General features: G+C 49.1%; 1 long non-coding RNA gene and 1 pseudogene across 2 annotated transcripts; one reads left to right on the plus strand and one right to left on the minus strand.

The window, feature by feature from the left end:
* Positions 1-5914: 5914 nt before the first annotated feature.
* Positions 5915-26596, minus strand: LOC309867405. Its single transcript, XR_014313154.1, has 4 exons — positions 26450-26596; positions 20730-20906; positions 7036-7161; positions 5915-6059 (listed from the first exon to the last, which is right to left on the minus strand). It is a non-coding gene; the product is annotated as an uncharacterized lncRNA (long non-coding RNA).
* Positions 15652-16725, plus strand: LOC309868129 (small ribosomal subunit protein eS27-like pseudogene; annotated as a pseudogene). Its single transcript has 2 exons — positions 15652-15886; positions 16718-16725. The product of its transcript is annotated as a small ribosomal subunit protein eS27-like pseudogene (transcript).
* Positions 26597-26616: the final 20 nt, after the last annotated feature.

A 26616-nucleotide genomic window follows, 5' to 3' on the forward strand; every position in this document is an offset into this window, starting at 1 on the left:
GTCGGGGCCGCTGCGGCGAAGTGGGCGGCTCCCCGGGCGCCCCGGCCGCGCGGCGCGGTGGCCGCCCCCGTCCGCCGCGCACCGCGTGTGCCCGCACGCCCGCCCCCTGGCGCCCCGGGGGGTGCCCCTCCGCCCCGCCCCCCCGCCCCACCCCCCCGCCGGGCCGCCGCGTCGCCCGAGGCCGTGGGCGCCGCCGCGCCGCCCGGGGAAGCGCCGCCCGCTGCGGCGGCCCGCGAACGACTAAATCAGCGCAGCTGGTGCGAGGCCGTGCCCCCGCCGACAGGGAGCCCTCGCCGGCGGCCGGCGCGGAGGTGTCTGCCCCCGCCGGGCTTGAAGGCACTTGTCGGCGAAGACACAGACGTGTCCGTGTTTGCCTCTCCCGGGAAGGGCGAAACGCTCTGAAGTTCCCTGGCTCGGGTCTCCGGGGATGATTCGGCCGCCCTGCCTCCCCCGGGGCGCCCTCGGGGTCCCACGGCGGCCAAGGAGGAGGGCCGCGCCCCCCTCGCCCCCGGGAAGTTTATTTCCGGAGGAAGCGTGGGCGCGCGTCCCGGGAGGTGGGGAAAGGGGGTCCCCGCGAGGCTCAGAAAGCACCCCCTTCCTTCGGGCCGGGAGGTCCAGCCCCCGCTGCCCCGCTGTCCCAGCGCGAGGGACTGCGCTCTCCGAGCCTCCGTTGATTCCGTTGTTACCTCTGCGGTAGGCCGCTGAGGGTAAAGGAATTAAATGTCCCGGGAACACCGAACCGGAGCCGGGCCCGCAGGTGGGGACGGAGCCGATGGGGAGGAGCCTCTGGGAGAACCGGCTTGCTGGGCCCGAGAAGCCACGAGGCTGCATCGCCCGCAGCTGCTGCGGCCCGCGCGGCTCTCCCGACGCCCCGGGGCAGGCAGACACAGAATCTGAGCACAATCGGGCCTTCTAAAAAGACCCTCTGGAGACTGGACTGGATGGGGGAGGGGGGCCCAGCTTCCTCCTCCCGCGGTGCATCATACCCACCTGGCTGCTGGTGTCCGGCCTGGGGCAGGCGACAAAACGCGTCCTGCATCCCAGGCTCGGAGGGGGAAGATGCGACTCGGAAAGAAAGCGCGCGTTGCAGTCAGCCAGACAGGCAGGCAGCGGTGCCTGGTTCTGGCTCCAGAAGGCGCAGACCTCTGAGGGGAAGAGGGGGAAAGGGCCAACAGCGTGTATGTGGGAGAAAGTGTGGGTCGGGGGCCCCTTGAGGTCCAGAGGGCTCTGCTGCCTCTCCACAGGCTAGACGCACATTCCTGGCCTTCTGGCCCCCTAAGTGTCCTGGTCTGTGGCATGGGACCCTTCCTCCTAAGTGTGAGGCCACCTGCTTTACAGGTGTTGGGAGGATTCGTGTTTTTTCACATGGAAGCTTTAGGATGAAGCTTTGCTTTGTGAATTCCAAACCTAAACTCCTCACCTTCCATTTCTGGGTGCACTTCCCCTCCCCCGGCCAGCCGGGGCTCAACCTTGAGGCCTTCCTGCTCCTCTCTTCTCCGTCCCCCCTTGTGACACAAGGTGTCCTTCAAGGTGCTTCTCAAATGTCACCGCTTCTCAGAAGTCTCCCGGGACCCACCAACCTGTGGCTCATCTCGGTGGCTTCTGTGCCGTGAGCCACTGTAGCTGACAAAGCTTGGGGTTTGGAGTCAGAATGACCCAGGTGAAGCCAGTTCCCAGCAACTGGAAACTGGCCGAGGAAGTTGGCTTTCCCGGCTCACTGTCCTTGTCCGTAAAAGCGGGCATGAAACCCTGTCCCTGGCCAGACTGGTGGGGCTAAGTAAAATTGTAAAAAGCTGGTTTTTGTATTAATTTATTATTGCAGTAATTTAATATTGCAGTATTATCAAATGGCCATATATGCTTACGATTAATATACCAAAATGTTTTATTTTAAGTCCCAGGCAGCTGCCCACTTTTAGTACCTTTAATCTGTCCAGTGGAAGAGTTTTGGTCAGCAACTTGGTGGCAGTTGCAACTGAATTATATTTTCTTTAGCAAAAATTTCCCACTAGCAACAAGTACTAGGATGAACCCGTTTTACTCTATTTCTGGTTGAAAACACAAGGAAGATTCTGGCAATCCAGAATTCGAAAAGTATCAAAACAGACTGCTTCTCCCAACCCACACCATCCCGATCAATGGACACATTTCTTCAAATACGACAATTTTGACCTACACTGAGGAAGTCAGTAGGTCTAGATGAAAACTAATTAATTTCCCGCAGGTTCGTTTGCAATCGTGTATCTGATATTACCATGCGACTTCCGAAATCGGTTCTCAGATTTATTTCCAGATCTGATGGGCTTCTCTGCCATTCCTCGGAAACCCGGAAACAGAAGCCAGGACTGAGAAACCACCCATTTGTGTAAAAAAGAGTATGTCACCGGCTGGGTGAAGACTGTTCAGATCGCACTTCTGTTCTACTGTTCAGTTGTGGGACCTGCGTGTGACCTTCACCTTCTCTAGGCCTGGCCAATGGGGGCTTCCCCGAGGGCCCCTCCTGCTCTCAGAGTCCTTGCTTGCTGCTTTCTGTGTTTCAATCTTGTCATTTTCCTTTAGTGTTCAATTCTTTGTTTAGCACTAAAAACAGAATGTTTTCCTGAACCTTATATTACCAGGGATTTAAAAAAAAAAAGTTGATGAAAAAAGAAAAGCTGAGAAGACACAAAATCAGAAAAATCTGTGTCTTCTTAACTGAGACCAGGTTGGGTTGCTGTGTCTGAGGGAGGCCTTTCGCCCGGTGGGTGGGTGTGCCGTGACTGCTCACCCTGACATAGGCTGGGGTCTGTTTTGAGGTCCCAGGCAAGTTAAGTCGGAGGGAAGCCAGGGCAAGTGAGGAGCCGTGTGAACCAAGAAAACCTGTGCCTGTCTGAAGTGTGCAGTTGTTAGCCAGGAATGTGAGCTCGGTTTTGCCAGATTCCCTGAGTTTTCAAGAGAAGCTGAAAATATTCTGATATCTAGAAGTTGGCAACTAATTCACATTTTTGATAGATATGGTGCGAGTCAAACAAAATATGTTTGCAGGCTGGGTCTGGCCAACGTGCTGTTCATTTGTACCTTCTGCTACGTACAGTGACGTCTTCTTGAGGCCTGGGCTTACTTAGTTCCTAGTAGGTGCGCAGTAAACTTCCGCAGATGGTCTATTAAGTCTTGATGGCAAACGGCTCACAGCCTGCCTGAGCTTAAAATGCGATTCTCAGAAGCCACACAGAGATTAGTAACGACCTTTTTGTGTTGCATCGAAAGTCCGCTAATGGGCTGGTAAGCTTTTCCAATATTTACACTCGGGGAAGAGTTGCTCTAGTCGTTAATAATTCTGTTAAATACAGAATCTCTTCTCCGTGGGAAGAGTGAAATTTTTCCCCAGTGGGGACAAATGAATTTCCAAAAAGATTTTTTTTTAATTAAAAAAAGGCATTTTTAATCATGGGACCATTGTATTAAAAAGAAACACCTTTAGCTGGGGAGGTTTGGGCACTAATGATGAAAGCCACATACTGGAGCAGAACAGGTGGGTAGCTGCCTCCCACCTGAGTCTCCCCGAAGCTCTGGGGAGGAGCCAGCCCCGGGGCTGTGGGCGGCACTGTGTGAGGGTCAAAGGGACAGGGCCAGCCAAGGCATTGGACATGGCTGGGTTGCCAGAGAGCTGTGGCTCTGTCAGAAGCCTTCCAAGATGGCCTTGCCTGAGTCTTCCACATTCCTCTGAGGACAGTGTTGGGAAACAGCGGGAGGCAAGAGTCACATTTGTGCCGTCACCTCCCAGCCCAGACGCAGACACCTGGTGGTGGCAGGTCCGGGCACATCTGCAGCTCAGCTCAGCATGGGAGCCTGACTAAGCAGTGTTTGGGCCAAGCTGCACCCCCACCGCCCCCCCCCCACACCCCAGCTGCCTGCCGGGGGGCAGGCCTGGCTCAGATGTCGCAAGTTCTTCCCTCTGGCCGCAGTGCTGCTCCTTCTTGAGAGAGAGGAAGCCATTCCGAAGGTGGTGTTGCGGGCTTTTGGTGGCAGAAGACCATTCCTGTTCCTTCATCTTCCACACAGCGGGAGCGTCCAAGGGACAAAATGACACACACAGCCTGGGCTACACAGCAAGGAACGCTCCACGGGCCCGTCGCATTGTGGCTCACGGTGGTCCAGATCTCCAGAGCGCCAAGGGGGGATGCCAGTGAGGAAGGGATCAACGTGATCGTAAATTCCAAATTGAAAAACCCAAGCCCGATGCGTCTTCTGAGGGCGCGTGTCCGGGGTGCAGGTTAGAAGCGTCGGCGGCGCCTTTGTCAGCAGGCAAGAACACTCACCTGCTGCACGGACACGGGGAGAGCTCAGGACGCTTCTTCCAAGGGGAAGGCTGGGGGAGAACATGGCCGGCTTGGCTACCCTTGTTTGGGTATGTCTGGGTGCAGGAAGTCCGTCTTCCACGGCCTTTCCACAGTCAAGGCCGGGATCTGCCCTCTGACCAGCTCCTTCTCTCCTCACCAAGGCGGTGGGAGGACTGTCACAGGCCGACTCCTCCCTGGACACTTGACTGACTACTCCAGTTACATCTCTGAACTTAATGGGATTCTATTTCCAACAGAAGCGCAGAAGCAATCCTTCCTTGTTGGAAATCCCTGCGACTGGCACTTTGCGTGTGGAGATGATTAATTTGGGGGGTGGGGTGGCGGATTTTATGAGGACAGGACAGGGGCTGCTTTCACAAGTCTTGGGAGGCTGGTGAACATGCATCAGAAGGAAAGTTTTAAGGTTCATCATACCTTGGAGTGTGGCGCCTCCCGCACTTCTCATGACCCATTATCTGAACCTTAAGGGAAAATATCTGGGTTTCTGTAACAGAGAATTCCAACTTGGTTTCGTGTTGCTTTTGGAAATTGGGAAGAAAGGGTTAGGGAAGATGGGCTTTAGGACAGATTTTTAAATCGTTCTCAATTACTAACTTAGATCAAACTTCAAAACCATTTCTTTGGGGATTTTCGGGGTCTTCTTCAGCGAAAAGAGAGTTATGAAAGAACAAACTTAGAGTTAACCCATTTTGTTATGTTTTTGAAAAAGTAAAGCCATCTTTAAAGATCTGACTTAGCAAGTGTAGAGGGAAAATGGATTTCTCTTTACAGAGCTTGTGTCTGATATGGAATAAAAATCAATTAGTGATCCAGAGTCTGTGTATGAAGGACTGTAGCAGAGACTATGCTGGAATTGCCTCCTCAGACCTCCACTCTATGCCTACCTACCCTAGCAGGTGGCAGCCATATCATCTGGGGAGGCACCCAACCTCAATCCCACAGGTGATTGGTATAGGTAACCCATGCGAAAACCAATCAGCACCCAGATGGTTTTCTGGCCTCAGAGATTGGCTTCAGAATGGCCCAATCAGCTCAAAGCTCAGGACTTTTGTTCGGTGGTCATGAGAAGCCAAGTTTTTTTCTACAGTTGTGAAGAAAAGAGCCATGTGATCCCTGTTGCTGCTGGTAGCATCTTGTGCTAATGGAAAATCAGAAGGGGAACAGAACTGACACATGGCGTTGGGTAGAGTTCAGAGAATTGTGGATAAAGTCAGCTGAAGCCCTGATCAAACCATGCCTGAAGCCTTTGACCTTTTTTGTGAACAATTAAATCATCTGTGTCATTTAAGCCAATTTGAGATTTTTTATTGTTGTTGTTGTTTGTTTTGTAGAGTAGAGAAGTAGAAAGCTTCTCAACTGATAGAGAAACTTACATTCAGTTTTACTGGAAGATTGTTTTGGGAGGAAGAATAAAGGAAATACCAAGTGTCCTCTGGCATTACAGTCTTTCTTCTTTCACTTTCAGATGACATTAGTGATAGAAAGGTCAGTAGACACTCTTCTAACACAGGTCCTCAATTCACAAATCCTGGGCCAAGACAGGAGTTTCTTCTAATCACAGCACATTGATGCTGGAGTCATGATTTTCTCCTTGATCTGAATTATTTTCCAGAAGAGCACTGACCACGTATTTTAATTTTTGACGAGACTTTTCCTTCTTGGTTTTGAGATCTTGGAGAGTAAGTTCTGCTGATTTTCATGCTAAAATATGGCCTTTACCTATAAATGTATAAATGAAGAGATTTAAAAACACATTCCTGACTTGTAGCTTCTTAAAAGTACCCTCTTGTAAATGGCATAATTGAGGACTTCTACAAATGTAATTGCCAACTGCACTTGGAAATCCACTTTGTCAAACTGTGGCTTCTAACCCCTTGTCTTCGACACCGAATCAGCTTTGATACTGATGTTTCCCAGAGGTGTGGCTTTTAATCCTCAAATTACAACACAAGTTTCAACAGGCCAGGGTTTTTTCCGCCCCCCCCCTGTCACCAGGAGTTTAGTAATTAACAAAAGGCCCCAGCACTAATGGTTTATCAAAAGGCCAGTAAGCACGTAAGAGCCTTTCGACAGGAAACAGACCTGGTACGCTCAGTGAAGGAACGTATTTAAGGAGCACACACCCCCCCCCCCCCCCGCCAACCCCCGGCCCCGGCTCCATGTTTCGTCCTTTGGGGCTCTGTCACAGAAGTTCAACGGCAGCCTGTGAAAAGGTGGCCAAATGCAATGATCCTCGACAAGAACAAAATCTAGTGACCTCCTTCATGACCATTTTGGAGTTAACACACCTTCCCACCGTGTTCACAGCCGTGGGGATTTTGCAACAGGCTTTGCTACACATGCTTTCATAAAAGCTAGTGGTTTTGTTGGGAGTCTGAAGCAAGGCGTGTAACAGCCAGTGAGTAACCCACAAGTAATGCCCGTGGTGACAATTTTGCTTTGTTCTGCTGGAGCGCGAGAAGCCGAGTCAGGACACGGGTCGCTCTTCCTGAGTGTTGGGAAAGGAAAGTCTGCGTGTTCCGAGGGGAATGTTCTCTTTATCTGAGGTGACTGCCAAGTCTTAAACACTAAAATATGTAGGTGTACTTGAGTAAAGAGAAGACATTGACATTTCAAAGATAGCTTGAGAGGAGGAGAGACAAAAGAGGAACCGGGGTCTTGGGCAGGGATGGGAGTCTACCCCTGGGAAGGTAACCTTTCGTGGAAGCCCGGGGTCCTCCGATTCTGACGGCGGGGTCCACACACATCCTCGAGCTCGCGTCTTCACGGGGCAGGCTTTCTGCTTGACCCCCTCCTCTCACTTTCTCTCTTCGGGACACCCCTAATGGATTACAGATGTCCCATTTGGTTAGAAGCACGTTCCAGATACATCTGCCCTTCTTGCTTTTATGCAAAAAACACCTGCAAATCTTTATCTTTGGTTAGATTTACCACACGTTGGAAGCTTTGAAATTTTGGTCCGGTGGGGAAGAGGAGCATGTCGCCACCCTCCTTCTCAAGTTGGATTCCATAACGGACAATAGCCCTTGGGGAGATGTTTTCATTTTTCTTTAAGGATAATGGGAAGGCTTGAAGAGCCTCAGACCTGCTCGGCTGAAGGCTAATTAATTTCTTTAATCCTACAGAGTCTTTGGGAAAATCTGTGGTGACTACGGGTGGGCAGCTCTCGAAAGTGTGTGCGTTTCTTCCTGATTTTCTGAGTCTTAACAAAGGAGATGAGACCACGACCTCAGCAGAAGAGAGCACAATGAAATGTTGGCAAACGGGCAAGGGTATGATTACGGGTCCAGCTTCCTTAGATGTACCTTGAAAATACATGTGATGTATTTCCAATAAGTGAGTAAATCCCTCTAGGCCTCAAGGAACTTTTTTTTTCTTTTTTTTTTTTTTTTAAATAAAACCACTCCCTTTTTTCATTCAGCTTCAGGATATTCCAACCCAACACCCAAGGAATGACAAAGGCCATTGAAATAGTTTTGAAATGATAAAATCATGAGCTGCCTCCGGGAGGCTTGAGCAGGAAATCCACATCCAGTGTGGTTTGGTAAGAGGTAGGACGCCGGGGCTAGCGGAACCTAGCTGCGTAACTTTGACCCTTTGGGAGCCTTGGCTTTGTGACCCGTAGACTGAGGATTAGAATCACCTGTTTATGCCACAAATAACTATTAATACTGAGTGCCTTCCACGTGCCAGGCACTCTACCTGTGCGTGAGGACCCGAGATACCCAGTCTTTGCTCTCATGAACAGCCCCTCGGCAGGACTGTCCCTTCCCGTCACCCCCTTCATTTGCTGCTTGCCCAGGGACTGGCTTAGAGCTTTGTGCCCCACCCGGGGCCTTCGTGAATCCCTGGGTTTCCGTGTTCACGTGGTCTGCCCGTCCAGGAACCCCGTCCTACGATCCTTGCCCCTCCTTGGGCTTCCTCTTCTCTTCTCTTTCTCACATCTTCCCTCACACTGGAGTATGTTTTGAACCCAGAGAGACCTCCAGTGTCCTGACTCTATCCTCTCTATCAGTCTTCTCCTGGCCTCTCTTTCTGACCTACGGACTCAGAGCCCTGTTCTATGATTCTCCTAACTCTCTCCAGTAACCCACAATTCCCTGGCATCACTATCCTCCTGAAGCGTCCAACAACCAAGTACTAATCCTGGACCCTTACTATAATCGGCCTCCTCGGCTTCAACATGCAGACTGAGTGTTGATGGAGGAACAAGATGGCGGCAGAGCTAGGGTTTCCACCAATGTCAAGTCTCTACCGCAGTGCGGCGTTTCCATGGACGACCCTCCCCTCTTTTCCTCCCTTCAGCAATTTAACCAAAACACATCTACAACCCCTTTTTAATCTCTCTTCCCCCGTCTTAGAGGATCGTGTTTTTCTCTATCCTCCCCACCAAGCACACCCTCGGGGGCCCCATTAGTAAGAATCTCTTTTGACTGTATCTTCAATGTCTCCCTTTCAATTAGCTTGGGCTCCTCATATACACATTCTTAACTCTCCCAGATTAAGGGAAAAAAACCACCCTGATAGTGGCCTGTTGTATCAGTAGATCCCTCCACCCCATTCTCCTGAGATGCACACCCTTGAGTAGTCCCCTACCAGGGGGACTCCAGGCTTGACCGTGTAATTCATTTTGGCTAAACGGTCATGAGCAGGTGTGGTACAAGCAGAGCCTGGGCAAGCGTGCGCATACTGAGCTTATCTCTCTCAGATTATGCCCTTTGGGAGCCCAGCCACCATGTCTAAGAAAGTCCAGACTGTCCTGCTGGAGCGAATGGCCACGTGACATGTGACAGAGGCCCTGGAGCATGAGTGGCCATTCTGGGAAAGAGGATCCCCACCTCTTAGTGTCTCACCCACCCAAGCAGGTGACCCACCCGCCGCACACAGCCCTGCGAGCGACCTCAGGGGAGACCAGCGGAAGAGCGGCCACATTCACTCACAGAATCCGGAAAAATAACAGATCCTCGCTTTAGGTCCTCGGTTTTAGAGCAGTTTGGCACGCAGCCCCAAATACCCAAAACAACCTTGAAAGCAAAACTCAGAACACTCCCTCCATCTCACACCGCGCCCACTTTCTCTTCTCATGGTCCCAGCTTTTCATATGCGTCTACCCTGCCCCTCTCGACCTCTGATTTCTCTTCCAACGGGCCTTTGTCCGCGGCTTGAACTCCCCTGTACTGGTCTCCACAGACCACCGTCTCCCCGCGCGCCACGACCTCTCATGCTCCTGGCTCTCTTTGTTCCTCCTTCACTATCATTCCTCGTCCCCCTCCTGCCCTTTTCACGTTCCTCGGGTTCTGTCTGCACAGACTGTTCTAAGCATGCCCGCCTCCGTGCCTCCACGCCTGTCCCCCACACCGGGATAGCCCCACGCACCAACGTGGGGCCTCGCTCCCCACCCCTCCCTTTTGGTTAATTTCTACTCTTCCTTGAGACTTAGCTCCAGCTCACTGTCCTCTGGGGAGACTTTGCTGGGAGCCCCCGTTTAACTCCTTGCTGGGCGGAGGGTTGTCCCCACTCCACACTACACTCTGAGAATGACTGTATTTGCATGTAACCTGTCTAATATTTTTAAAAAAACATTATTTTATTTATTTGACAGAGATCACAAGTAGGCAGAGAGGCAGAGAGAGAGGAGGAAGCAGGCTCCCCGCGGAGCAGAGAGTCCGATGTGGGGCTTGATCCCAGGACCCTGAGATCATGACCTGAGCCGAAGGCAGAGGCTTAACCCACTGAGCCACCCAGGCGCCCCACCATGACCATATCTTACTAATAATGTAGGGCTTCCCAGGGGTTAGCACAGTGTTGGAGTACCACCTGTGCCCAATAATAAAGACCCAGTAAATGATGTAGGACCGTAGAATCCACATCCCATGGCATTCCATCCATTGTAGGTTTTCATATCTGTATCTGTAAAGGAAATTGGCCTTCGTATGTAACTCCTTCTATGTAAGTCACAGGAGTCTGGGCTCCGTACACATGTTTTTGTCCCATCAGTTGGCAGCTTCCCGTTCTCCCCGGTGCCATGGAAAAGGTTTTCAAACATGGCAACGATCTGCTTCTGTGAGATTTGACGTCATCGTCCTTTCTACTCACTTCTTCCCGATACCTGGTGACTGGGGTAGAGGTTTTGTTTTAATTACTGTGTTTTTCGATTTGTTTTCTTCTTTCTGGGTTGCCTACTCCTTCTACTTCAATTATTTACTTACTTCTGGGGAGCAATGTCCACCCAACTGCCGTTTTAAAATTCCGTAGCACAGAATTAGGCACAATTACATAACTTTAAAATAGATTTTCACTCTCATTATGTCAATTGTCTCGATTCTCGTCGCGTTTTTTTTTTTTCTCCCTCTTGTCCACGATATTTGTTTCTTCAAAGAGTCACGTTCTTTCATCTTTATTGTTTCCTTCCTCTTATTTTCCCTAGGCGTTCTTTTTCGTTCTATTTCTAGCAGCTTACACTGAATGCTAAATTCTTTCAAAACCTAATTTCGTTCTGTAAGTTCAATACTGGGTATATCATTAGTCCCATCTCCTATGTCTTCTTCTTCTTTTTAAAGATTGTATTTATTTATTTGACAGAGAGATCACAAGTAGTCAGAGAGGCAGGCAGAGAGAGAGAGGAGGAAGCAGGCTCCCCGCGGAGCAGAGAGCCCAATGTGGGACTCAATCCCAGGACCCTGAGATCATGACCTGAGCCGAAGGGCAGAGGCTTTAACCCACGGAGCCACCCAGGCACCCCTTCCTATGTCTTCTTGTGTATTATTTCCCTAACCATTTTTTCTAAACCCTCTCTTCTTATGTTATTTTCCTTTGAGCCAGATACTACATAAGCCTTTCCAGTTGATTGATGGCTTTTTTTTTTTGTCTTTGGCTTACGATTTCTTACTTTACAACCCTCTGACCAGAGATTATGTCCGATGTCATTTCTACTCGTTTGAATTTATTGACAGGGCTATGTCAAAAATTATTGGTGTCTACATTACACAAAAATAATTTGTGTAATAATTCTGCTTATAAAATACCATCTCCTAATTCTACCTTAAAAGTATATTATCCATATTCACTAGTCTCTAATTCTTCTTTGGTGCAAAATCTATTTAATCTGTCACAATCTAATAACAGTGAATTAAAACTTTTGGTTGCAGTCCTGTGTGTGTGTGTGTGTGTGTGTGCGCGTGTGTTAGGATTTTAGGGCTTGGGAATCTTGGAGGTCTACTTGGAGGAGTGTGCTGAGCTGTGGATAGTCCAAAGCTGAAAGGGTTAACAATGTGACGGTAGAAAGAGTCCCCATCAGTCAGCTTTCTTATGTCCCGTACTTCCCTGGTTGTTGGACTTACGACTCTGTGTTGTAATTTCTTATACGTAGTCACCACCAGATGGGATCTGCCCAGCTCACCAAGTATCTTAGGAGAGGCATTCAACAGAGGCCTGTTTGTGGAATAAGTCAATATTGTTGGATTCTCTTTTTTTAAAACCAACTCGAGACTCCTGGCTCTCTAACATAACACCCGATCTAAGTGCCACCTGTGCTCTGACTTTAGAGATCTTGCCATGTGCTTCCTTAGTGTCTCCTTTGTTTTTGTGCTGACATAGGAAAGGAGCCCTGTCTACTTTTGGCTTCTTGGAAGCCCTCCCCCATATTGTTCACCCCAGTCACAATTTTCTCGAAACATTTTGTGAACTTCTGTTCTGTGCTCAACCAAAGCTGGAATCTTTGGACTCCCCTTTATAGACAAAAGAAATATCATGCCCTTCTGACCCTCCCTCTTCTTTCCTTACCTTTCCGATTCTTCTAACATTGAAAATCTGATCAGATTATAGGTATGTGTTGTCATGTAACAAATTATCCTAAAATGTAATAGCTTACGACAACGAATGGTTTAGTCCCAGGACATGGCTTAGCTGGGAGTCCTCTGGCTCGGTTTCTAGTAAGCCTGTAGTCAACTGGGGGAGCATTTGCTTCCAAGCCCCCTTCCCCCATGTGGCTATGGGCAAGTGTCAGATCTTGGTTGGCTTTTTTTTTTTTTTTTTTAGATTTTATTTATTTATTTGAAAGACAGAGATCACAAGTAGGCAGAGAGGCAGGCAGAGAGGGAGAGAGGGAAGCAGGCTTCCTGCGGAGCAGGGAGCCCGATGCGGGGCTCGATCACAGGACCCTGAGATCATGACCCGAGCCGAAGGCAGCAGCCCAAACCACTGAGCCACCCAGGCGCCCCTTGGTTGGCTTTTGATAACTCTGCCAGTTATCCGTTTCCTGCCACGTGGGTCTATCCATGGGGCGACTCAACATGGCGGCAGTGCTTTGCTCAGAGCAAGCAAGGGGGAAAGCGAGAGAGAACAAGAGATGGAGAGCAAGATGGAAGGCGGTGTCTTTCCGTAACGTGATCTCACAGGGCACATGCCATTACTTCTGCTGCAGTCTGTTAGAAGAGTGTCCCGCTCACATGGCAGGGCAGGGGATCTCACGAAGACCTGAACACCCAGGGGTGGGGGGGGGGATGGGGAGGGGCTCTATGGGAGTCCCCTCCAAAGCTGTGTGTGCAGTATAAAAAAAGTCCTGTGTTCTTTTCAACTGTTTTCCCTTCTGTTCCAATATCTGCACCAGTTATTTAGAAAATAGTAACCCTTTCCCCCATTCATTGTAAAAACCTGATGTAGATTTTTATACTTACGTCCATAACTTAATTTCAATAACAGTCACCATGATTTTTGCAATCGTAACTTCCCAATTAATAGTTCCTTCACTAATTCTGACCAATGATTTGAACACTCTTGAAGAAGATCCGCATGGACAGCACTAAGCTTATCAATGTTTTTGAGTCTCTCCAAACCTGACAATGTCTTTCAGCTTCCCTTGTATATGAACGACCCGTGACTAGAAATAAAATCCCCGTGGGTTTTATCAACGTCTTACTGGACTCCAGGTTTTTCTCCACTTTGAACATTGGCTATTTCAGAAGAGACATATGGAGCAAGCTTGATTTTAACCCCCTTGAATGTTTCCCTTGAGGTTTAAGAATATGTGAAGATATGTATTAATATTGTTTCTTTTTTATTGATCAAAGCTGGGATAAGGCAAATCCTCCTGATTTCCAAGCTCATTTTTTCCCCTGCCAAATTCTGTGTGTACTTTTATAACTTATTTCTTTTCTTTTCTTTTCTTTTTTTTTTTTTTTTTAATTTTAAAGTAGGCTCCGTGCCCAACATGGGGCTTGAACTCACGACCCTGAGATCAAGAGTTGTGTGCTCTATGGGCTGAGCCAGCCCGGTGCCCATAACCTATTCTTAATCAGCTGTTGTTTTCTTTTTCAGGAAAGTTTTATTCAGTTTGGTGGGGAGGTCGGTGTCTTGTTCTTCATAGACATTATCTTCTTTTGCTTCATTTAAAATATTTTATTTGGACTTACCCAGCTTTTGGCATCTAATTTATGGTTTATCATCTATTTGGATGACCAGCTTTTCTGCAGTTTACATTCTGCTCTTACCACTTTTAAATGAAGATCCAATTTCAGTTACTATGGATATAATTTTGTGGCATTCTCTTTTTGTGCTGACCTGTTTATTGGTGTAATGAATTCCTTCATCTCCTTGGAAATAGCAGCTTTATCTTCAAGTTAATCTAATGAAAAGAAAGACTCTCCTTTGGGGTCTTCCATATTCTTCAGGACTGTGGAATTTCTTCATACGTCCCACGTTTCTTTGGGCTTTTCTAAAAGTCTTTAGTGTGTTTGTCTGGAAGACTAGAGGGACTGGATTTCCCAAAAACCTCACATCCCGTGATTCATTTGAACACGGAGTGCTCTCCCTGGGACCAGTGCCAAAGGTTCAATCAAAAGGCTGCCAACAACTCTCTTAGGAAGTTCCTGGGTCTGAAAATGAAGGAGAGACCAGGAAAAGCTGCAGGTTAGCTAACCTAATTCTTCCTCAGAGTAAGACTGGAGTATAAATCAATCAGGAGGTATAGGTCACTCAGCCTGCTTCTGCTCGATGGCTGAACAAAGCAACTCTAGAGTAGACTGAGTGTTTTCTCATTCACGCTGCTGAATTATTTGTGTTGGCTTGTGTTACAACATTTCCTTCTTATCTTAAGCATCTTCGGGTAACTTCTACCCAAATTTACAGTCCACAGTTCATCTACTATTCTATTTCCCCCCTCATTTGGGCTTTCTTTGTTCACAATCCATTCCCATCTCTTTGGGTTCACTTTTCTTCTTGCTGAAGTAAGTCCTTTGGTGTTTTTTCAGTGAGAATCTGTGAAGGGCAGATACCCGTTGACTTTGCAAATCTGAACAAGCTTTTCTTTTGCTCTGACTTGTGAATGATACTTTAGCTGTGTGAAGAACTCAGAACAGATTCTTTTTTCTTTCCGCACTTCGACCCCGTTATTCCACTGTAAGTCTCTGGCTTCTGATACTGCTCACAAGTGGTCCACTGTTGATCTGTCTAATACACCGCTGCAGAAACTGTCTTGCCTCTTACATGACTTTGACTTTTTTTCCTTTTTATCCTTAATTTTTTGCAGCTTAATAGGACGTATCTACAAATGATTTAATTGCATGCTCTGTTTTTGGGTGTTTTTTCTTGCACTATGAGGAAAAAATCTCAGCCAACATTTTTCAACTGTTGTTCTCCTATCCTCCTATCTTCACTATCCTCTTACTTGAGACTATTCTATTAGACCTATCCTGGAACCTGCTGGAATCTCTCTATCCATCCTCTGGCACATCCCAGCACAATAAAGATAGATAACAAAGAGAGTTTTGAACTACGGGAGTTTTGAACTCTCTTTGTTACCGATCTTTATTGTGCTGGGTAAAATTCTTGGTACTCTCTCTCAATTTGCTACTTTTCTTTTTATGTTCCATACAGAGGAGTATTTTTTTTTACCTTAGTGAATACATTCTTCAGTTCTAAGATTTATTTTAAGTTCTTTATCGTTTTCCCTTGTTCTGGTTTCTTTTCTGCCTGTTTTGTTTTTTAATTTTTATTTTATGTTATTATTTTATTTTATTTTTATTTTTAAAAAATAAATATTTTTATTTATAGCTTTTTTATTCTTTTATGGAGGTTATTCATTTATTTATCCCTTTGAAGACCCTAAAATAGTCATTTTCAGGCAGGTCTATTCTTATCATGTCAGCTGGAATGAATTCACCTACTCACTGTTGATTTAAAACTTAATGCAAGAGTCGGAACCAGATCTAAGATCAGCGTGTACAACTGAGATTGACGTGGGACTCCCTGACCCATTAAGGAAGCCTGAAAAAAAAAATATGGCCTTTCGGGTGGTAACGGTCTCCACGAGTACATGCCCCTTGTGAAGGACCTCCTCCACCCATCCCTGGAAGAGAAGAGGAAGCCGAGGAAGAAAGGCCTGGTAGAGAGCCCCAAACCCTACGCCATGGATGTGAAGTGCCATGCAGAGACAGTAGTTTTGTGTGTGGGCTGCTCCACTGTCCTTTGCCAGCCCACAGGAGGAAAAGCAAGGCTTACAGAAGGATGCTTCTTCTTAAGGAAGCAGTACGAAAGCATCCTGAATCAAGGTGAGTGGGCAATCATTCCAATAAGCACATTTTGGATAAAAAATATGCTAAGGCTTCCCCACTTGTCAGCTATGATTTCCGAAAAATTTGGAGTCCACGAAAGTACTTATTTTCTTTTTGAGCTTGGCTATGTATTTGTCCTGCTCTGTTTTTTACATCTTATGTATCATTGTCACCTGTAGAGGTAAAGAGGAACCCAGAGTGTGAACTTAATCCAACTTTGACTCGAGTCCTGCTTCTAAACATATAATTTATATGGGCAGTTCCATCTCCGTTCATGCCTTCAGTGTCTCTCCATCTCAGTAAGGTGTTCTGAGTCCCGCAACAACTTCAGAGACCGCTTGCAACAAGCAAGTGTCAGATGCGGTTCCTGAATTGTGAATTTCTATTTTACCACCCATTTTGAAAATTAGCATAATCATACGACCTATTAGCATCCCCCACGCAGCTTTTATCTACATCTAAATGCCGTGGGAATCTTCGAGTCACAGAGATCATTTCAAGGGGTGTGACCATTATGTTGACCTACTACCAGTGCTACGTTATTTCTAGTGCGCAGCTCTTACACTGATTTGCTTGGTTCTCCTAGGCAGAGATATTTACTGAGGACTTCGCTCCTGGTCCAGTGCTACCCTGGGGCTGGGGGGCCATCGAGTGCACAGGGCATCCACGGAGGCTCTGGCCCTCTGTGCACACTTACATGGTTACACAGAAGTGTAATAGTTGGAACAAAGAGAAAGCACAGTGGAGAGGGCGGGATGTCCTGCCGACGCCCAGGGAGCAGATCTGAGGTGATGGTCACTGCCATATCCTCTTCTTGCCATCCTCCAGGCACCTAGGTATCACTGCAACCTCTCCCCTTTACTTCCTTGGCCCCGGGGTGCTCGTGCGCACGTGTGTGTGTGTGTGTGTGTGTGCGCGCGCGCGCGCCCCTCCTTATGCTTTGTGCCTGGAAGGTATAAACCTTGCAGACAACTGCCTTAGCTCCCCACTGTCCTGCTCCTTTTTTTTTTTTTTTTAAGATTTTATTTATGTATTTGACAGAGATCACAAGTAGATAGAGAGGCAGGCAGAGAGAGAGAGGGAAGCAGGCTCCCTGCTGAGCAGAGAGCCCGATGTGGGGCTCTATCCCAGGACCCTGAGATCATAACCTGAGCCAAAGGCAGAAGCTCAGCCCACGGAACTACCCAGGTGCCCCACTGTCCTGCTCTTAAGGAAGGACTCCTGTCCAGGGTTTAGTAGGCGGTGCTAGGAGCGCAAAACGGAGGACACTGAGAGGCAAAGGGCTTGCGGCTCCTATCAGGAGCTCAATCTGGAGTGCAGTGGCCAGTGAGGCTGAGTAGCAGGCGTCTACATTCTGATTTGGTGAGAGCCTCCAGGATCGCGCAGCAAGGCCGATGGGGGCTAGTCAGCCAGCCCACGCACACTGCGACACAGAGAATGCCACAGAGTGGAGAATGCTTGCAAAAATGTGGCCAGAAGTGGCGCGCTAGGAGAAGGAGCCTGTCACCACTCCTCTTCTGCTCCCTTGGGCGGCTGAAGGTGAGACAACTCATCCGTTCCCACCTGCACTCTTGTCCTGTTGCACGCAAGAGAGAGGAGGGAGTTTTCGCGTTTCTAAATTTTGTTTCGCATCTTGCCAATCTTGTTATGTAGGAGTTCTGAGAAGGGACTCTCCACTCGATACATACCCTTCTTATAAGGAGGCACTCTCATATTTTTATTCTGTTCTGTTTCCTTCTATCACAGTCTATTTTATTTAAAGATAGAAAACCTGCAAATTTCATGAATGGATGAATGGGTGAACAAAATACGATTTCTATCTTATCTGTCTAGCTATCTCCATGATGGATATTTATGGAATGGAATATTGTTTTACCTTAAAAAGGATGGAAATCCTGTCACATGCTATCCTATGGATGAAGTTTAAGGACATTACACTAAGTGAAATAGCCAGATACTGGCTATTTCAAAATACTAAAAGTAGGTATTGTATGCCGCCACTTGTTATATGAGGCACCTAAGGGTCGTCACATTTGCAGAGACAGAAAGCAGAAGGGTGGTGGCCAGGGGCTGGGGGAGAGGGGAAAGGGAAGCTATGGATGGTTATGGAGTTTCAGTTTTGCAAGATAAGAAAGTTCTGGAGTTGGACGGTGGTGCTTGTTGGTGACTGTACTTAACCCGACTGAGGTGTATAAATAGCGAAGACGGTACATTTTATGTTAGGTGGTGTTTGTCCTTGTTGTTTTAACCCCACATAAAACACAATGAGATCATTGTGACAAAGCACGGGGGCTCTGAGGGGCCCTGCCTAAAGTGGGGTCAGTCAGGGAGGGCTCCCCAGAAGAAGTGGCATTTAAAGCCAAGACCTAAGGGGCGAATGAAGTTAACCATGGCAGGGAGTGGAGGCTCCAGACGGAAGAAGCCTCCTGACTGTGAACAGGTTAAGCCTTATCAAGTCCTGTGTGGGTTCCTGCTGTCAAACGGCTTCCTGCTCTCAATCTCTTTCCACCTACACACTGATCCAGATTAATTTTCTAGAACACTGCCTGGATCATGCCAGTCTCCCACCTTCCTGGTTAATCCTTCCAGAACGTTCTTCTTTAGCCTGCTGAACAACCCCTCTGCCTGCCGCTCAAGGCCCTCTCCTCCCGGCCCCACCGTGGCCAGTCAGCACCCCGCTCCCCCCACCCAGGTGAACCCTCGCACCAGACGTCCCTGCGCCACAGTCCCTGGACACACCTCTGCTCTTGTAGTTGCGCCCTCCTCTCCACCCCCCACCCCCATGTCCCCGTCCCTCTTGCGCCTTTGACCTCCTCTCCACTCCCTTTCTGCAGTCTGTGGCCTGGTGTTTAGCTATTTTTTAACTCCTCCTCCTCCTTCCCCACCTCTGCACACACCCTTCTCCAGGGAACGGAGCCTTACTCGAGGTCAGAGTCGCTGGTGCTGCTCCGAGCCCTGTCCAAGGGCCTAACAACACTTCCCGGGGCCCAACAGTCATGATGATCCTGAGTCCTCCAAGGTCCGCAGCTCTCACCAGCCCGGGGCAGCTGCTGACCCGAGGCCGCTGTGCGCCAGGAAGCAGCCGGTTTACCCTCCGCCCTGAGTCCCGCTCCAGCACCTTCCATCTCCTCCTGACATTCTTGAGCCGAACCTCTCCTGACCAGGCCCTCCAGATGCTTAACAGGATTATCTGCCTAACAGCGCAGCCCTCCCAGGCCGGTGATTTTATCCCCCCCGAAAAGCAGGGCAGGGACAAGCATGAAGGCACATTTTCCCAGAGGCCAGAGGACAGACACCCTCTGGGGCTGGCGGTGGGGGGCTGAGGGGTGCAGAGGATTCAGGGGGCCCTCCACCTTGGGCCTGCTCTCTTGAGAAGCCCAGCCAGGGGTCTGACCTGGAGCAAGGCCACCACCACAAAGCCGGGTTTTGCACCCGGGATCTCGGCGACTGGCAAAGGCTGCGGGGCTGTGGGGCGGAGAGGAGCGGCGGGGGCGGAGGGGGGAGGCGCGGGGGTGGGGAAATCCACTTGGATGCCATCAGTCTTGCCAGAGTAAACAGAGCTGACAGGAGTGCTTGCCGGCAGCCTGGTACAGGTTAGGGGGGGTCACCGCAGCGGCCTGGTGACCCGCCTGCCCGAAGGTAGAGCCGCTCTGGAATCTGTCACAAAGGACAGAGCTGAAAGCTCATTCCTCGTGGAATGAACCCGTTTCCTGGCATTCCACACAACGGGGAGTGAGGATGCTTTTCAACATGTCTTAAATGTAAATCTGAGCTGGGATCAAATACACACATTTAAAGCAAAACAAACAAAAGAGATTCACCCTCGCCAAACCTCAAAGCAGGATCCCTAGTCTAGATGTCACGAGCCATAAAAAAAAAATACCTTTCTCAGAGCTCTTTCTCAGTTTTCTGGAAGCGGGAGGGTTTAGAAAGCATAGCTGGACTTAGCAGGAGAACCTACCACGTAATTATCTAGAACTCCCCATCACAACGGCAGGGCTGAACTCGAGCAAAGGTCTTTTATTAATATCCTATAATATCGGGGATGGAAACCTCTCTGTCTCTTCCTAAGAGTAAACCCTGCAAACACTCACTTCTTCTTAGTGTGACTATGAAAGTGACAGCAGTGGCATAGTTAGCATACTTCCCAGCACTCTCCCACGAGCTAGACCGAGTGGGACAGAAATTGTGGGGGAAAAAAAAAAAAAAGTTTGAGTAACTCACAAGGAATTTTGAATCATCGGAAGCACCAGCAAGACAGCAGGCGGCGGGGGTGGTGGTGGTGGTGGTGGGGTGTGGGGGGCTGGTAAGTGCCTCAAACGGGCCAGAGTTTGGGATGGAGGGACCACCCAGACGCTGAAAGTCACGGCCACGGTGACTTCAGCTCGAAGACCCACACAAACGGTTTCTTTCGGAAGAAAGCCAGTCACCACCCAAACCTGCCTAAGCCCTAGCAAGATGTCCGGCTGATTTGTTTTGTGACCTTGGGCAAGTCACTTCACCAGCCCCGGTCTTGTTTCTTCACCTATAAAACAAAGATAGTAAAACCAGGGTGCCTTCGGGGTACTCCTGGCACTAATGAAGGCTTGTAAAGGGCTTTGAGATCCCCAGGATGAAAGTCTCTGCAGAACAGTAAAGCCTGATTACTACGCTTCGAACACGACATTCCCATGAAAACCCTGGTCAGGCTCTTACCCCACCTCTCCGTGAAGATTTAATAGCAGAGAGTTGTAATAAGTTCGTGAAGGACAGAGACCTCCATTACCGATACAAAATATGCTGCAGCGAACTAGTATATTAAGGCTATTATCATGAATAATTAAGGCCAGGTTCTACTCACAGATTAATGAACCAAGTGTGTGTTGTGAGGTAGTGGGTTTTCACTGTGGCTTCCTCAACCCGCTCACGTCACGAAATTTATTTATCCTCCGTGGGTCCCTCAGCTTGCGTGGATTAGCAGGTTTACCCCACCAAAGAGGCTGGCGGAGTAAACTTCTGAGGGATGCTTTCATGCCTACTGTAAGAAATAAACCCAATTAGAGGTCTCTTAGCACAGATGAAGAAGGTTCATTAATGATAATGAAGGGCTGACCTACCCTAGGCCCCTAAGTTTGTAATTAATCTTGCACAGACCTTCCAGCTTGCATATATTGAAGAATATCAAAGTCATGTACATTGCTCCGGGCTAAAACACATGCACGTGGAAAGGAGAAGTGCAGGTTCATGCGCAGACATCTTGGCTGATCTCGGACAAGGAGATGCTACGTCTGATGGTGCATTCGCGTTCCAAGGTAGAGCCATAATTAGATAAAATAAAAGCCTTTAGATAATGCACAGGGCCCGAATATAAAAATCCATAATTTCTCAATTCATTCACGACATTAAAAAAAAAAAAAATGTCCGGGGGAAGGGAGAGAATGTGGATTGTAAGAAAGATGGCCAAGAGGAATTACAGACATTCACGTGAGTGTATCGATCAGTGGAATGACTTAGGCTCTAACTGTCCCAAGAAGAGTTTCAGCAAATATCCCGAGGATTCGTGTTTACACCGTGTGCTCCTTTTTCTGGAATTTCCATCTTGCCCCGTGCTTTTAAAAGTAATGCCGCCACTGGGCACGGGTGGCTAAGTGGGTTAAAGCCTCTGTCTTCGGCTCAGGTCATGATCCCAGGGTCCTGGGATCAAACCCCATTATGGGACTCTCTGCTCAGCAGGGAGCCTGCTTCCCCCACTCTCTCTCTGCCTACCTCTCTGCCTACTTGCCATCTCTGTCAAATAAATAAATAAAATCTTTAAAAAAATAATGCTGCCACTGGAATTGACCAAGGTAAGGTAATTAGCAACACCAGGGTGCAGGGACTGTATACAGTGAGAGAGGAAAAGAGACGACTTGCTGCTGGAGATAAGGGTCACTTGTAGATTTCTGGAATGCTCTTTAAAAAGGAGAGGTGCTGGGTAACAAAAGAGAGATGCTGTGGCCGTGAGGTCCGTCTTTGCAGCTGGGAAACTCATCTGCAACTCACCTCGAAGGGCCACATACTGAAAAAAATTACTGAGGCCATTCAGGACCATTAGGTGTATAGATAAGCAGGATAAAGTAACTTTCAAGGGAACCTGGAATTCTTTTCCTGACTCAAAGCCAAGTTTTCCAAACATGCTGGGCAGTAGGCCGCCTGGATGCAAGGACCTCCACGCACTCACCCCCTCCTCTGCCTGGGAAACTCCTACTCATCTTCTAAGACGCCCATCTAAATGACTCTTGTTCTGTGAGCCTTCATCGGTGTTTGCAGGTCGAAGTCTATGATTCCCCCTTGATGCTCTCACGTACTCGGCACACAACCTCCTGGATGGTGTAGCACATCCCATGGGGAGGATGGCCCAATCCACGTCCCCCTCCAGGCATGAGGCTTGGAGCATGGTGGCCCTATCTTACTCACCTTTGTTGTGGATCTAACAACAGCAGTGATAGGACGAAGTGCCTGGCGCCCGAGACATGTCCATTATTTCTAAACATAAATGTTTACCAACCAGCGTGGCACCCGGCACTGACCTGTTCAGAGTACATTCTGGCTGTGAACAATCCTTAGGGTTGTTCTGGAATACAGCCCTCCCCAGGCTGCATAATAAACACTGAGTGTTTATTAAAATAAATTCAACTGCAGCTGGAGTTACCCAGTCGGGCTTTTACGGCCCCAGGGCTAGGTATCTCCATTTTCCCACCTGTAAAATGGGAGAGTAATACCTTCATGATGTTGTCGTTGCAGATCTAAGATGGGGCGTCACGTGAGAAAGTGCTTTGTGCTTAATATAGGTTGATTCTGAATGTGCCTATGGCTAAAGTCGCCATCTATTAAGGCTCTAGAAAAGTGGCCCTGAAGTCATCCTTTCAGTATATGTGCTGCCGAAGCGAGCACTCAAGTCATCCTTTTAAAAGGGATCATATCTTCCAAGTCATTAGGGATCCTTTGGGGAGTTTGGCCTGGACCCCTTTCAGGGAAGGTCAGGTTCAAGGGTCCGGGTGAGGTGGTACTTCTGTGCCCAGGTGGCCCAGCCTTGGGTCAAGGGAACTGATCTGTTTAGAGATAAGCAGTGCTGGTGGAATGCAGCCTGGTTCAGAGCTCTCTCAAGGGCAGAGTCTCTCTGATTTTGCTGCACATTAGCGTCAGCTGTTGGGCTTTTAAGACTGCCGTCCAGGCTGCACCCCAGGTGGATTAAATCAGAATCTCTACGGGTGGGACCCAGACATTGGTATTTTCTAAAGCCCCCTTGGAATATTCCAACAGGCAGCCAGGGTTGGTAGTCCAGAGCATAGCGAGTCACAGACCTCGATGCCCACAGAGGAGGCCCGGCCGGTCACGTGACCAACCTGTCATAAGACATTTGGGAGTAGTGAGGACTGCGGTTGTCTGGAAAGCACCTGTCCTAGTTGCAGATTTTCAGCTTTAAAAAAAAAGAACACACTGTTTGAGCCAAATGCAACACAGCTGTAAGCTGGACCTGGCCCACGGGACATGGGTTTGCAAACCTGGCCTGGGCGAATACTGCCAGAGGCCTCGGGGGGGCTCTGAGCATTGGGGAAAGGAAGCTGGGCCTCAGGAAGGGCTGCAAAAGCCATCAGCCGGGGCTTCCCCAGGCTTCCCCCTCCATCCTGTCCCCTTCCCCCTCTATCTCCCCAGATGTGACTGTTAATTGGCTTTTATTTATTTTACATGCTTTGACATTTCAGGTGCCTCGAAAAATGTATTTTAACACGCCGCTCCAGCAGACGTTGGATTTCATCTTGGCAGAACGTTCTTCGCACTGATTCCTGCTGACAGGCCTCGGTGGGAGCCCCCCGGGGGGATCCCCTGTGTCAAGGGAAGGAAGCAGACTGGCCAGGGTTCTGCAGGACCCCCTCTCCTCTGGCAGGGCAGACCGTCCTCGCCGCTGGGGCGTGGCCTTCCTGCAGGAGGGCTGACTTGTGCCTCGCTGCACAAGCGGGTTGGCAGTTTGATTGTGAAGCCCGAGGTCCAAGCGCCACTGTGTTCCTTTGCGTTCTCTGGATTCAGAAGTCGTTGACTAAACTGGGTGTGGCCTGGACAAGGCCGGACGCGTCCCGTCGCATCTCCCTCCCGGCCCCTCCCCACCCGTGATTAGTAAGTCCTTCCAGTCCTGCACGGAGGCCCCAGCAAAGCGGTAGATCGAGGCCGGCCGGGACACAGACTGAATGAACCACACACACTTCCTGTGGCGCAAGTCGGCATTTCTTTCCAGAAATGTCCCCCCTTGCCCTGAGTGCGGTTCCTCTATAGGCTTGGCCACTGAATGCCTTCCACAAGGAAATCCCTCAGATGAAGGGCAGTGAAGAGACAGGCGCCTAGTGATCATTGCATAAGAATAAACCAGCATCCCTGGCACGGGGAACCCATGAATGAAAACCACCTCGCTCCTGCCCCTAGTTATCACGACTGACAGCGGACACGTTTCCTGGGGAAAAGATGAAGACAGCGTGGGATTCGGTTTTCGGGGTCACTGAACACTTTTGAGCCCGGGGAACAGAGAGGAACAAGTCAGTCCCTGCCCTCAGGGAGCCCCGTGCGTTCTAACAAGGGGTGTACAAAGCCGCTCTGTGGGACTGCAGGAGGAAGTGACTAACTTGGCCTTGGGGCACAGGGGACGTCTCGCAGATGCTGGGACAGGAGGGCGGGGTCTCCAAGGCACGCCCTGTTCCCAGCAGGAGCCTGACTCCAAGTTGGGGACAATGTCTGCCCTCAGGGGAGAGTGGGCTCAGGCCCGGTTTCCCAGCTCCGGCTTCCCAGACAGCCCTCACCTGGGAGGAGAGGGAGTCACAGGCTTCCTTTAAAGGCCGGTCCGCTGCCTCCCTCCCGCCCTTCCAACATCCGGCTCTTCACCCATCCGTCTCCCCCCATCACTTGGGGTACCGCGTACCCAGTGAGGGTTAACGACTCACAAATGAAAAGGCAGAACCTAAGAAAAGCTGGGAATGACAGCTGTGGTAGGCCAAGCCCTGTGTGCGGAGTGGATGGTGGGAGAGGTCCAATTCACCAGATGGGGGTCTTTTTTATTTTTATAAGATTTTTGGGGTGCCTGGGTGGCTCAGTGGGTAAAAGCCTCTGCCTTCGGCTCAGGTCATGATCTCAGGGTCCTGGGATCGAGTCCTGCATCGGGCTCTCTGCTCAGCAGGGGGCCTGCTTCCTCCTCTCTCTCTGCCTGCCTCTCTGCCTACTTGTGATCTCTGTCAAATAAATACAATCTTAAAAAAAATAAATAAGTAAAATAAATTTTAGTTTATTTTTCTGACAGAGACACAGCGAGAGAGGGAACACAAGCAGGGGGAGTGGGAGAGAGAGAAGCAGGCTTCCCGCTGAGCAGGGAGCTCAATCCCAGGACCCTGGGACCAGGACCTGAAGCAAACAAAGGCAGACACTTAAGGACTGAGCCAAGGGGTGCCCCCAGGTTGGGGTCTTTTATCACCAACATTGTTTAGAATCACTGGCACACTGAGATGCTAAAAAACAGACTTTGCATCAACTCCAAGGCAAACAAATAAGCTGATAAGACCTAGTTTTGTTATTTTAAAATCCTCTAGAGACTACAGGCTCCTTTATTCCAAGCATGGTGTCCCCTGCTCCCTCCCCACGTTTGTTACTGAGTAAAATAACATCCTGAAAATTCAGAAAAAACCCTGAAAATTCAAGAGCACTGTCCATGCCTCCGAGTTTCAAAGAGGAGCTGCAGGTGTGTGACTGGCGGGCTGCGCCGGCAGGAAGGACTGGGACACAGTTTGCTAACTTGAACCCGCCGCGAGCAGAAGGGGCTTGGAGGATCCACCCCTCCAATAGCCCAGCGGCGGCCCATCCCTATCTTGCTCTCCAGATGGGAACCCTAGAGGCACTGGGATTGGGGAACAGGGAAGGAGATCTAGGGGGGTCCAAGGAACCCCGTGTCTTCAAGGATCAGGAGTGGCAAGAAATCTCGAGGACTACTCGGACCCTTTCGGGAGGACAGAGTGCAGCCTGAGGAGGAGGTACAGGAACTTTCCCAGATGATAGTAGCAAGATGTTTATTTGGACCCAGAAGTTTAAAGTTATTGTTAAATAGACTCTGGAAAGTCTTATAGGACTTTATAGCCAGAGGGGCACCTGAGTGGCTCAGTCGGTTCTGTGTCTTCTTCCGGCTAGATCATGATCTCAGGGTCCTGGGATCGAGCCCTGCTGAGGGCTCCCTGCCTGGTGGGGAGTCTGCTTCTCCCTCTCCCTCTGCTCCTTTCTTGCACACACTCTCGCTCTTTTTTTCACTCAAATAAACAAAATCTTAAAAAAAAAAAAAAAACTTTATAGCCAGAAAGTTTAGATTTGAATATTATGAGCTTGGGCATGTGGCTTGCCCTCTCTGTGCCTCAGTTTCTCATTCTAAAGTGGGGATAATAGTAGGACCTAGCATATTGGGTTGCCGTGAGGAGTCAGTAAGTTAATACAGGGAACGCACCTGGGAGTAGCTATTCTCACTGGTGACGACCCCCCACCCCCACCCAGTAAGGTGTTCAAGTCTGGTGTCCTTACCTGCTCAGTGATGTGGAGTCTCTGAAGTCTCTCCCAGATAAAATATTTAGGGAAATGAAAAATTTCTCCAAGAACGTTTGCTGCTCTTCAAGAAGCACCTTCTCCTTGAAGCTGCCAAGTTTCCTCAAAAAAACAGAGTGCCTCTGGTTAGCAGAATTGTGCACTTT

The sequence above is a fragment of the Mustela nivalis genome (assembly GCF_964662115.1).
Source record: "Mustela nivalis genome assembly, chromosome: 6".
Taxonomy (NCBI): Eukaryota; Metazoa; Chordata; class Mammalia; order Carnivora; family Mustelidae; genus Mustela; species Mustela nivalis.